Source organism: Macaca fascicularis, chromosome X (genome assembly GCF_037993035.2).
Source record: "Macaca fascicularis isolate 582-1 chromosome X, T2T-MFA8v1.1".
NCBI lineage: Eukaryota > Metazoa > Chordata > Mammalia > Primates > Cercopithecidae > Macaca > Macaca fascicularis.
The window spans coordinates 37,955,601-37,969,211 of NC_088395.1; the positions used below are offsets into that span (position 1 = coordinate 37,955,601).

The following is a 13,611-nucleotide window of genomic DNA, read 5'->3' on the forward strand; positions in this document are numbered from 1 at the left end:
ACATCTAAAATATTTACTCATTGTTCCTTAACAGAAGTTTGCCAACCTCTAATACAGACCATGGGGGAAAGCCACCTTTAAGGAGCAGAAATGTTGTTCATCTTACTCTCCACAGCTCCTTGCTACATGTGGCAGACATATTATCAATCAGACTTATAGGAATCCTAACCAAGTATAAGGGGCAGCAAGCTGGCTATGTTTATGTATAACTCCTCTTCTAGAGGAGAGATCTGGGCAGATGAGGGTCAACTTCATGTTTAGTTTAAAAATACATCTCCCTAGAGCTTCAAGCTACTCTCCTAGTGATAGCATGGGTGGGTGTCCACAAAAGACCCTCGTGCCTTTTCAGTTAGGTCATGTCTCTATGATCTTGGAAGCAAGATTCCCTAAGAGTAATCTGCAATCCATATAGAGAGTTTGGTTAATTGGGATTGGATGGTGGTTCGCCAAACTTACAGGTAGAATATTGTATCTTCTTACACTCACCTTCAAGCTACTTACATTAAGGTGTTTGTTCAGAGCACTGAACTTTCAAGAGCTGTCTGACCATGCATTTCATATGCCTTCATATATGAAGACATTTCTGCTTATTTTCCAACACTAACTCACTTTGAATCCTACAAAAATGATCTATGCTATGTTAATGCCTGAATATGCATGACTTCAAAATTCTCCAGGTTTCAGGTGGTCTCCTGCACCACAAGCCTCTATTGCAGAGCATCCTCTCAGACATCCATCTTGAACTATTTTTTCCTTATGTCTTAGTCTATGACAACTTTAGATCTCCTAACTAATGGTTAATTTTTCAGCCAATCTTTTTGTCGTTGTCATTTTTTGACGCAAGAGGTTATCCATTCTCAAAACCCACTTCCTTCTTCCAACCAATCCCCATTGCCACAAGGCCCGCAACCGTGGTCAGCTTTCAGCATGCTCCAGGGGAACAAGTACAAAGTCTGACCTGGATGGAATTAGATTATACACCAAAATAATTCCAGGATTTACTAATTTATATCATTAGAAACCTAGAACGTTAGGCCAAGGAAGATATAACACTGGATAGGCTGAATGTATTGATATGGTGCCTTTTTCAGAGATTCTGGGTTTAGTGTGACACTTCTTGCAGCTGGAGGTGTTAACAGTTTACTTGATTGTTTAGTTGAAATCTGAACTTAGCAATGACCTACATCATTGACTCTGTGTGATATACTTGACTCCCAGTTCATTAGACTTAACTAACTGCTCCTCCCATTCTGTTGATCATCCCTCTTCAGTCTCTTTCATCATCTCATTTATTCCTCTTGTTCCTGGACCAAACCGAAGACCAGGCTGCTTATTCTCATGGTCCAATAACGAGATTCAGATAAGCTGGGAAAGAAGGAAGTTTATTTCTGTAACTGAGTACAGCTGAAAAATATCTCCAGTACAACTCAAAATTACAAAGTCAAAAAATTAGATTAGAAGAAGTGATTTACTTCTTCTGAGTCCTGAAGACCTTCCTCTGGAGCCTCAGTAAATTTACTTAATCTAAATGGGTCCATGTTCCAGGGGTGATTACCCTTATCTTGTCTCCTGCTAAATCATAGAGATCTGGGGTGTTCCTTCAGACCCCCAATAAACTTGTTTGTGGAGGTCTGGGGAGCTTCTTCAGCCCGCCAATAAAGTTTGTTTAATCCTAAAAGGGTCCTGTTAAGAATTCCTTCATTATCTTGCCATGCTTCAAGGCCCAGGAAAGGCCTGGGCAAAACTCTTGGTGGGCTTTTGTGACCTTCCAGCCTTTGTGTAAGGGCACTGGCTCTATCAGCTTTTAATATTTAACTTCACCACTCAGTCAGTGCTGAAACAGTTGTTATGGAGGCCTGCGTTAGTGAGTCCTGGCCTGCCACACTCTGTCCATTCTTTAAATATTGTTGCTTCTCATGATTCTATCTTTTGCCCCTTTCGCTTCTCTTCCTGGAAATCTCGCTTGCTTGCATGGCATCAGCCACCATCCACCATCTAGGCACCAATGATTCCCAATTAAATACCTCTAGTATAGACATCTGATAAACTATAAACAGTTTATTGGAAGTTTCCTATTCTAAATGCCCTTCTGGACAGTTCTTTGTTGTTGCATCATAAGTACCTGGACCTCAACATATCTAAATTGCAATTAATTATTTTTTTTCTCTTTCAGCTTTTTTTGTCTTGTACTCTCCATCACTGTGAACAGTATTATCATCAACATTTCTAGGCTTTACCCCAGTGGTACTGAATCAGGCTCTCTGGAGATAGACACCCAGAAATCTATTTGTAACAATCTACTTAGGTATTCTTATGCAGACTAAAATTTAAGAAACTTTGCAGTTCCCCATGGTGCAAAGAGTCGCTCTCTTTTCTCTTCCATACCACCCACATCTAGAAGGTCACTGGATCTTATTGAGATTATTCTAAAACATCTCAAAAATGACTCTTATTTCCCTTCCCACTACCACAGCTTTAGTTCCTAATCTCTCCCTGGCACTCCTGCAGGAGCCTCCTCATTTTGTCTACCTGACCTTTCCCCTCTCTTTCATCCAGTCACTGAGTGCTGGTCTTTCAAAAAACAAATCTAAAATTCAAATACGATTGTGCTATTCCTTAGCTTTAAAGCATTCAACAGCTTGATGGCATGAGAACAGTTTTCAGGCTTCTTAAGGTCATGGAATTCTTTCTTCAAGTAAAATCCTACCAGGAAATCCAACTTATAGAACAGATGAAAACGGAGCTGCTCTGTTTGAAGCAGGCATCGGCGCCACAGGCTTGGCCACTCAGCCTCTTTCGCTGTGTTTCGTAAGAAAACATTCCTGAAGATACAGTTTGAAAAACACTGGATAAAGTCCATATTCTTTGGATGCCAAATTCCTCCCACTCTGACATCCCCCTTTCTCTTAGCTTTCCAATATTAACCCAGACCCCAGACCTGGAGTTAGTCACTATTTCTTCTGGACTAGTTTTGTGTTCTTATGACTTTTTCACATTTGCTGTCTTTACAACCTAGAATGACCACTTTTTTTTTCCTAATTGTTTTTTCCTTTATGTTCTCGAAGCCAAAATTGGGATTTATGAAACCGTGATTTTATGTTTATGTTTGTTTCCACCAGAAAATAATAGAAAATAGAGAGAAGCCCCTTGAAAACAGAACCTATGTATTCTTCATGAATGTGTCCCCTAGATCTAGCATAGTTTCTTTTTCTGTTTCTTGTTTGTTTGTTTGTTTGTTTGTTTGAGACAAAGTCTCACTCTGTTGCCTAGGCTGGAGTGCAGTGATGTGATCTTGGCTCACTGCACCCTCCACCTCCCAGGATCAAGTAGCTACTCAGCCTCCCAAGTAGCTGGGACTACAGGTGCGTGCCACTATGCCCAACTAACTTTTGTATTTATAGCAGAGATGAGATCTCACTATATTGCCCAGGCTAGTTTCAAACTCCTAAACTCAGGTGATCCACCTGCTTTGGCCTCCCAAAGAGCTGGGATTATAGACCTGAGCCACAGTGCCTGGCCCCACATAGTTTCTGACACATGGTTTTATACATGTTTACTGCATGAACATTTATAAGCTCTATAACTCATTCTATCTGTTCTTTGGTTTTATATTTTCTTCAGACTAAACATGTCTTTGTGAATTAAACATTACTTTACGAACTAGATTTATTAACTTCAAAACTATATGGCACTCATACTGTTCTTCTCCTGTTCAGTAGTCTAGCATGATAATTATTGATAATCAGTGGATATATGCATTGTGTATCATGACATATGAAGCAGAGGTAATATGGCTATAAGATATTTTTGACAGAAATGCCATTTGCTGTGTTTTTAAACTGATTTTATATGTAACATGTATTCATTGTAAAAACATAAATAAATAAAATTATAAAGAAGATATTACAATACACTTATAACTATCCAGAAATAGACTTAATATTTTGGCTTATTTTTCTCATTTTTTCTTCTATAATACATATATGTGTGTGTGTGTGTGTGTGTGTGTGTGTGTATATTTCTTTTAATATAATTGGGACCATACTGCATAAGTAATTTTGTATCCTGAGTTTTCTTTTCACTGCCTTTGTGTTGTGAACCTTCAAGCATGCCATCACATATAAAAAGGATATTAGTATTATTAATAATTGTATTAATTAAAAATTATGATGTTTCTAAGAAATTGTTAAGACTTATAAATTATTAATAGAAAGTCTAGGAAGCCAGAGACCTCTGGGTATTTTGTGAATCAAAGGGAATGGAGGTTTGTATTGGACTGATGCATTTTAACGACGTATTGCTTAACTTCAGTAAGAATAGAAAGGATGGAGGGGTCTAAATTTTCTGAGCATCTGTTATGTGCCAGGCATTGTGCTAGACACTTTTTATACATTAACTCATTTTAATATTCACTTCAAACCCAGGAAGTAGATATTAATATGCCCATTTAACAGATGGATAAACTGAGATTCAAAGACAAAGTAGCACGTCTATGTTATTCTCTCAGGGAGTAGAATTTTAATTCCATTAGTTTCCAAAGCCCACACCCTTTCCCTTACCCCACACTTTCTCCAACACCAACTCTGAGAGAGTCCACAAAGTCAGTCTTTTATTCTGAAGATGTTGTATTAGCAGTGCTTACCCTGTGGACCATAAGCCCTCGGGTGACCACAGTTTATAAACCCCTGAAATTACCTCCCTTTGTCATTAGAATGTATGTGTATATTTTTTAGGTGAAGAGCCTATAGTTGTCATTGATGATCTAAGGGACCAACTGTTGCCAACAATATTTATGAATCTCTCCTGCAAACAAAGAGATGTATGCAAGTATTGCAGAAGCCCTTTGAGGAGTCTTTAGTTTTGCTTGTCAGGCCTTGTGGTGAGGGGCTATATTCCAATTTCCATTTTAAGCACCGCTTCTCAAATGTTGTATTTTGCATTGAATTCATTAATTTATTCATTTGGCAATATTTTCAAATACCTACTATGGTGCCAGGAGCTGTGAGGTGTTAAGAATACAGGGCTGATCAAGACAAAATGAGATATCCCACAGAGCTTAGACACTAGCAGGGAAAACCAATGCATGTTGGTTAAAATCAGCATTTTAAATCAGCATGATGAGTGCTTGGCATAGTCCTTAGCATTGTTCACCAAATATTTATGATTTCTTCCTCTTGTAGGCAGATGGTAGGATACCATTTACTGGCCCCCTTGTAACTGGGTAGGGCTAAGTGACCACCAGTTCTGTTTAAGGAGTTGTAAGTAGTAAGTAGAAATAATGCTTTTCACTTCCAGGCCAGGACATTTAACTCCTAGAATGAGACCTTTCAGAACTCTTTTTTCCCTCTGGTGTGGCAACTGGCAGTGTTCAAGATGGTAGCTACCTAAACAGCCTGGATTCTTGAGGGATACATAGCATGACCAAGAAATATGAAATAAACCTGTGCTGTTACAAGCTGTTGCAATTTGCAAGTTATTTGTGTCACAACATACTCTACCCCAGTATTGCTCAAAATATCTGTGGTGAAGGATCAGGTTGTTTGTTACTTTTATTTTCAACCTGGATAGAATAGTATTTTCGTAAAATACAATTTAAATAAATTAGCAGATAAATGAGACAGGAAATACATAAACATTCAAGTATAAATTTTCATTAGATGCAACAGATTTAAAATTACTCTGTCAAATTGCTATAAACATTTCTAAATGCTTATTCTCAATTTCTTTACTTATATAATTGCAAACCCGTAAGTTTACAGATCTGCACTGGTCTGCAACCCACACTTTGAATAATGCTGTATTAGCCTATCCCAACTGATACAGTGTTACTGTAAGAGAAGTATGAAAATGTATTGAATAGATACTATGAGTTTCCAATTGCTGCTGTAACCAATCACCACAAACATATTGTCTTAAAACAACACAAATGTATTATCTTAGAGTTCTGAAGGTTAAAAGTCCAAAATGAGTCTTGAGAGACTAAAATCATGGTGTTAGCAGGTTGCATTTCTTCTGGAGCCTGCAGGAGAATCTTTTTCCTTGTCTTTTCCAGCTTCTAGAGGCCATCTGCATTCCTTGGCTAGTGGCTATTCCTCCAACTTCAAAGCCTATCACCTCAGCCTCTGCTTGTGTCGTCACACCTGCTTTTCTGACTTTAACTCTACTACCTCACTCTTATAAGGACCATTGTGATTACATTGGGATCACCCATGTAATCCAGGCTAATCTCTTCATCTCAAGATCTTTTGCATAATCACATCTGCAAAGTTTTGCCATCTAAGGTAACATATTCACAGGTTCTGGGGATAAGGACATGGACTTCTCTGGGAGCCATGATTCAGTTTATCATAGATAGCTAAGCTAAACTAGGAGTCAGCCATTTAAGCAGATCCCTGTGGATACTTAGGAATTGGGAGATGGAGAAATGGGGAAAGTATTCCAGGCAGAGTCTTACAAATAGGAGGATCTGGAGGTGAGGAAGATTACGGCTTTTTTAGAGGAATGAAATTTTGAGTGTGATTAGAGGATAGATACGTTAGAGAGAGGTAAGCAAGGGCCAAATCATGAAGGGTTTTGTAAACCATATTAAGCAACTTGAACTCTTAAAAAGCAAAGGGAAGACATCAAAGGGTATTCAGTATAAGAGCAACAATTATCAATTTGTATTTTGGAATTGCACATAGAAGAGCCAGATTGGAGGCACAAAACTATGATGCTGATGCACCATGGTGGTGTCACCCAATTCACAGCATATCTGAAACCCAAATCCATTATTTCCCACAAAAGCCAGCACATTTTTCAGCTTCCATGTTCCTAGCAATGTCACCTGTATTCTTCTAGGATTCAATTCTTAACATTATTTTTGGCCTCTTTCTTTCTTTGGCTTCTTACTCTAGTCAGTCACCACACCTTACTGGTCCTTGAAAATTTTTTGAAGACATAAAATAATATATGGTTATATGAATACATCCAAAATAATAAACAATATGGAAATAAGTCCCTGTTCATCCCTTCTCTGACCCCTAACAATCTAACTCTCATCTTCATATGCAACCTGATTCACGATCAATATGCATTATTCTGTGCCTTTTATTATGCATTTACATTTATTATATACATGCATATATCTACTGCATTGTTTTAAAAGCATTTGCATTAAAAAGTGTAATTATCTTGTCTATTTTCAGCTCAAAATATAACTTAAGATATTTTCCATGTCCATGTATATTAAATGCCTCATTTTAAAATTGAACATTGGTATTGTTGTCTTTTCCAGCTTCTAGAACTTCTAACTCTAATAGAATATAACAGCTTCTAACTTTAGACTATTGCAAAATTTCTACTATTGATAATTACACTATAAAGTAAGTGTATCTTATAACTTATTTTCCAAATCTTTCTCTTTTGAAATGTTTATTAAGGCTTTCTCTTTGCCAGCATTTTTAAAGGTAGAAGTAGTCTTCTCTTTAAAAATATCAAAATACACAATGCCAAGAAAATAACCAATGATCTTAAATATTAGGTTGGCGCAAAAGTAATTGCAGTTTTTGCCATTTTGCCTTTTTCCAAACTGAGAGTTCTGTGAAAATTCACATGGACATTAAAGACTCTGAGAAGTTCTGTAGAAAAAGAAAATATTTAACTTGGTTTAAGTATCCAAAATTTTTGTTGAATGACATCACTTGATATAGTTTGGCTGTGTCCCCACCCAAATCTCTTGAATTGTAGCTCCCATAATCCCCATGTGTTGTGAGAGGGACCTGGTGGGAGGTAATTGAATCATGGGGACAGGTTTTCCCATGCTGTTCTTGTGATAGTGAATAAGTCTCATGAGATCTGATGGTTTAATAAAGGGCAGTTCCCCTGCACTCGCTCTTTTGCCTGCCACCATGTAAGATGTGCCTTTGCTCCTCCTTTGTCTTCCACCATGATTGTGAGACCTCCCCAGCCATATGGAAATGTGAGTCCATTAAAGCTCTTTTTTTTTTTTTTTAATAAAGTACCCAGTCTCAGGTATTTCTTCATAGCAGTATGAAAATGGACTAATACAGCACTGTTAACAATTCCACAGAATATCTAATAACGTCTCATGGGATACTGTTGTTCCATGAAGGCAATGTGTGGCCTCAAATATAGTGGTTACAAGCAGGGTCCCTGAAACCAAACTGTTCTGAATTACTTACCAGTTGACCTTGGGCAAGTTACTTAACATCTCTGTGCCTCAGTTTTCTCATCTATAAAATAGGAATAATAACAATTTTTTTCATTAGGAAGTCATAAGGATTAGTTGAATAAGTGTTAGTGGTTATTATTTGGAGCATTCTGAGGATACTGCTCTTGAAGCATTGGTATGAAGTTGATGGCACCGTTAGCCTCTCTATTGTTATTTGGATAATCAATATCATTGTGAAATTTTAAAAAATCTTGACTATGGCACTCCCACGTAATGTACCACACAGAATTGCCCGTGTGAGAAGAAATGGCTCTGTTGCAAAGAAATGCCTGCAATTTCATAGCATCTATCCTTGAATCATTTAGTTTGGGGTTCGTTGTAAAAGTACTACTTTTTTCTCTATCCACAGCGTGGCAGTTCTCACCTTTTGACAGTCATGTGGACTGCTGTACTTGTGGTAATCCAATCACAGCTGCCTTGCAGGATGACTGCTCCTCTATTTGAAAGGCATCCTCAAGGGAATTTTGCATATGTGATTTAGCTTGTATTCTAAGCATCCTAAACATGTCTGTAAGTGTGCTGAAAACTCATCTAATTTGTGTTGTCACATGGTGACAGGCAAACAGGAAATTAACTTTATTTCTATTAATTTCATCCTAGGAACACTCTCAGAAATATTCTATATTTAAAGCTGCATTTCAAGTACACAGTAATGAGATATATTCAGACATACCCTTTCCTTTGATTCAAATATCGGCCCCTATTATTTTTAAGTGTGTGTCACTCAAAACAGATGCTTTTTAAACTTATGTCCCTTTGTGATGCTATGAGAATATTTGATTATCACATCTTTTTGATAATCAGAAGTTAATGACTTGTCCAAAGTTATCTATGCCGAAATGCAACAGAATGACGTACAAAGCATCTTGTCACCTTTTTAAATAGCTTAGCATAGTTCAACAAGGTTACTGGCCACAGAGGGAAAAATCTACATCTACATTTAAAGAGAGAGATCTGTTTAAGTTAGGAATTGAAGAATAAAAGAAAAAGGAATTTCACTCTCCTAATCTGACTAGTGTTTACTAGCCACATTTAACTAAAAGAATGAGGATCAATTACTCATTTTTTCCTCTACTTGATTAAAATGTGTAATGGGTAAGGGATTCTCCAGGTGAGGTATGAGATAGCTGAAAAGAGATACGCAATGATATATCCTCAGGTGAAGTCATTGCAGCCCAGATGCTGGTCTTCAGTGCAAAGGCTGAAAAATTTGATTTGGTTAGCACACAGCAAACAGATCTGACATGGGTTCAAACTAAACCAAACATGGAGAACTCCATAAACAGGACCAGAACATTCACTCCTCAAGGGAGAGCTCTATGGGAAGCCAACTTATAATCAAAAGTGTCTGGGAGGAAGTGAGATTGAGCAAGGGGAATTAGCTGTATGATTTGAGTGATTCATGGCATGAAAATTTCCCAGAATGAGGCTCCATCACCTAGTGTGGAACATGCGCTACAGGGAACAAACAATTATTTTCATTTTCATTCCCTTTCTCTAGTTGGAGTCTGGATGGGCACTGTCATCACCTAGCTCCTTAAATCTTCCTTGTCTATGCTTTCGTTCACTGTCTCCTTTTCTTCACCCTGTATTTCTCTGGAAGGACTGTGTTATCATCAACTGCATTCTATCTTACTAAATTTATAATCATAGTCCAGTGCTGCCTTCTGGAGAAAACATCCTGATTTTCTTGATAGAGTTTTGCCTACTTCTGATCTCCTTAGCCAACTGTTACTGGAAAGGGGTCCTGATCCAGATCCCAAGAGAGGGTTCTTGGATCTCACACAAGAAAGAATTGGAGGTGAGTCCATAGAGTACAGTGAAAGCAAGTTTATTAAGAAAGTAAAGGAATAAAAGAACGGCTACTCCATAGGCTGAGCAGCCCCGAGGGCTGTTGGTTGTCCATTTTTATGCTTATTTCTGGATTATATGCTAAACAAGGGGTGGATTATTCATGCCTCCCCTTTTTAGACCATACAGGGTAACTTCCTGATGTTGCCATGGCGTCTGTAAACTGTCATGGCACTGGTGGGAGTGTAGCAGTGAGGATGACCAGAGGTCACTCATCACCATCTTGGTTTTGCAGCTTCTTTACTGCAAACAGTTTTATCAACGAGGTCTTTATGACCTGTACCTTGTGCTGACTTCCTGTCTCATCCTGTGACTTAGAATACTTAACCATCTGGGAATGCAGCCCAGTAGGTTTCAGCCTCACTTTACCCAGCTCCTATTTAAGATGGCGTTGTTCTGATTCAAACATCTCTTACATTTTCCCCTTCCCTTTTACAAGAGAATCCTTAATCCTAAGGGTTGCAGAGAAATGAAGATCCATCTTCTGTAACTTCTTCATGCTGAACAGGGGTGATGATATTCCTGCCTAACTATTAGGGTCTCTTGTATTCAAGGTAGAGAGGAGCTCAGTCAGAAAGTGTCAGTATCGTGAGGGCCATTCATAACTCTTGAGTTCTGACAAAATGTGATATCTGGAAGATTAGTAAGTATTCAATTTAAGAAAATTTTCAGTAAACTTATTTTGCATTATTACACAAAGAGTACAACAGCAATATATTCCACAACAGTAAAGCAAGATAAGCAAAATTATCCCAAGTAAACTAAATTAGAAGGCTTTCCATGAACTGGGCAACTGTTGGAAACAAGCTGATATGGAGTCACTAGCCAATTTCAATATGTGCCCAGAATTAGAATATTGAACCATATTTTTACATTACACATCCCTTTTGTTTCTTTTGAGATGCAGTCAGACATCACGAATTGGTTCACAGGAATAAGCAGGGTCAGTCTAAATTGCAGGAAAAAAACGACAACAACAACAACAAAAGAAACAACTGATGAGAACTAGAGTTTAATAACAGGAGTACCATACTTCTGGAAACATAATTTTTCTCTCTCCAGTTTTCCATTTGTATTAAAGACAAATCATGGTAAGACCGATTTGATTGCAAAATAATCCTTAGTCTTATACTTATCCTGATTATTTGTATAAAGTGCAGCAAGAATAATTATTTTTCACATAGGCTTTTTAAATTGGCTTTGATGGAACTCCGTTCCATGAGAAATCTCAAATAATACCTTTTTTTAAAGCCAAGCCCAGCCATGGGTTTATATCCTCAAATATCTATGAATAAATTCTTCTTTTTTTTTTGAAATGGAGTTTCACTTTGTTGCCCAGGCTGGAGTGCAATGGTGTGATCTTGGCTAACTGCAACCTCTGCCTCTTGAGTTCAAGATATTCTCCTGCCTCACCTTCCTGAGTATCTGGAATTACCAGTGCCTGCCACCATGCCTTGCTAATTTTTTGTATTTTTAGTAGAGATGGGGGTTTCACTATGTTCGCCAGGTTGATCTCGAACTCCTGACCTTGTGATCTGCCCACCTCAGCCTCCCAAAATGCTGGGATTACAGGCGTGAGCCACTGCGCCCAGCCAATTCTTCTCCTCTTGAGGTCCCAAGATAACTTGCAGCTCCTGGACCTATTAGAAAGTGACATTCTTTACTTACCACAAGTCAGAAACCCTGTACAGGGAATGTGTAGAGAAGGTATAAGGCCAGTTTTCCCAAGGGGCTTTTATTAGCTCTGCAAGACAAGTTTGAATCCTTAAAGGAAAATGCACCACTCCAGTCAAAGCCTTGGTAAAATAACCAGTTTCTCCAATTGTGTCCTGTTGCAAAAGAAAACAGATTCTTATTGTGCTTATGCAAATAACTATATTGCCATAAGTTAAAAATACTCACAAATAGGTTCCAATTCTGGAGAAGTCAGGTAGAGAGAAAAAAATATGCCCCAAATTTTGTTCACAAGAGTATACTTTACTCGACTGTTAAAAGCTGTAAATAGCTCAAAAGAAAAGTTGTCTCGACTCTGAAAAACAAAACAAAGGATCAGCAATGTTTTAAGCAAAAAATCAAAAGATCACTTTGGTCTTCTATTAGTTCAATCCATGCAGTTAACTCCTGTCCTGCTTGTTATTTATCAACATTTCAGCTTTTCATGAGAGTCCTGAAAGTTTTTTTATTTATTCTAATGTCATAATCCCCAACGTTATCAGAAACCTGCATTCAAGAACACCTGTCAGAGTCCTTTAGCTGACTATAAACCACCTTTTAAATAGGACTAAAATAAGACAACTGTTGGTGGATGACAAAAATTTCTCAGGGCAGCCACAGTCAAAAAACATGATTGACAAAGAAATTTGATTACCTTGGTGGCAATGTTGACAATGTTTCCTGTATGATTTTTATACCAAATAAGCCAAATGTGATTTTTATATTAGTGTACTATTAATGTTAAACCCTATCCTTAATAAAACTTTATAGATATATCCACCCAATTTTAATATTTGACTTAAGGTAAGATTCTTATACCTTTTATAACCCTTTACAAATTTATGTTAAAAAGCAGATTTGTGCTCTAAGAAAAACCTTTTGTGCTTATATCCCAATGTTCAATTCATGGAAAAACTGAATAATACCCCTTTAACTTAGCCAGTATGTTCACACACAGAATTTCTTTTACGAGATTAATTTGTCACAAGCCTTTCACAGCTCACTCAAACCTTCAAGTGTTTGAGTGTCTAATTTCAAACAATCCTTTAAACTCTTAGGCAAAAAAATCCATATTCCTATGACTTCTTATAATATTTTACCAAAAATGCATTTCAGTTTCTTTACACACTTCACATGTAAAACTGTTTCTTCAGTTGTCTCAATAACATATTACAGTGTTAGCTTTTAGCAATTTTTACTTTTGGTGGAAAACCTGGTTAGTAAGCGATTTTAATTATGTACTAGGTATGGAGCCTAGGACAACAGATAAGATGTGACTTTTTCAAGCATAGCTAGGGGGCATGGCTAACACCACATGTCCCCAGGTCTTATCTAGAATCTAATGCTCTAAAGTAGGTAAATTGAACAATTTTCAAAAGTCAAAGAAGCAATTTATGACCTTAAAGCATTTAGTAAACTTAACATCTGACCTGTAAAATTTAGACCAAATGTGTTTCTTTTATCAATAATCTTTAAAACTCTGTTTATTTTCCAAAGATTACTTAAGTCACATGTACTAAAAGGCATTACACTTCTTACTTTTCTGACAAAATATTTGATTTAAGCTCTTATTTTTAAACTAATTAAAGATATTAAACATATCACACACACACACACAACACATAAATATACATACAGGAGAAGATTCAGTAATTGTAAGACTTTTCATTTGCCAGTTTCTAAGTTTCTCTTTAAGGCATGCAGTTTCTAGGGCTTAACTTGCAGGCACAGCTGGAAGGCAAAACAGATATACAAAATTAACAATCCCATTTTTATGCCAGATCCTGGATCCCAAAAAGAGGGAATCAGCCCAT

General features: G+C 37.3%; 1 protein-coding gene across 15 annotated transcripts in view; it reads left to right on the top strand.

The window, feature by feature from the left end:
* Window positions 1–13,611, top strand: part of SYTL5 (synaptotagmin like 5) — a 241,372-nt gene that overhangs the window by 117,877 nt on the left and 109,884 nt on the right. The gene's annotated exons all lie outside the window — the stretch shown is intronic.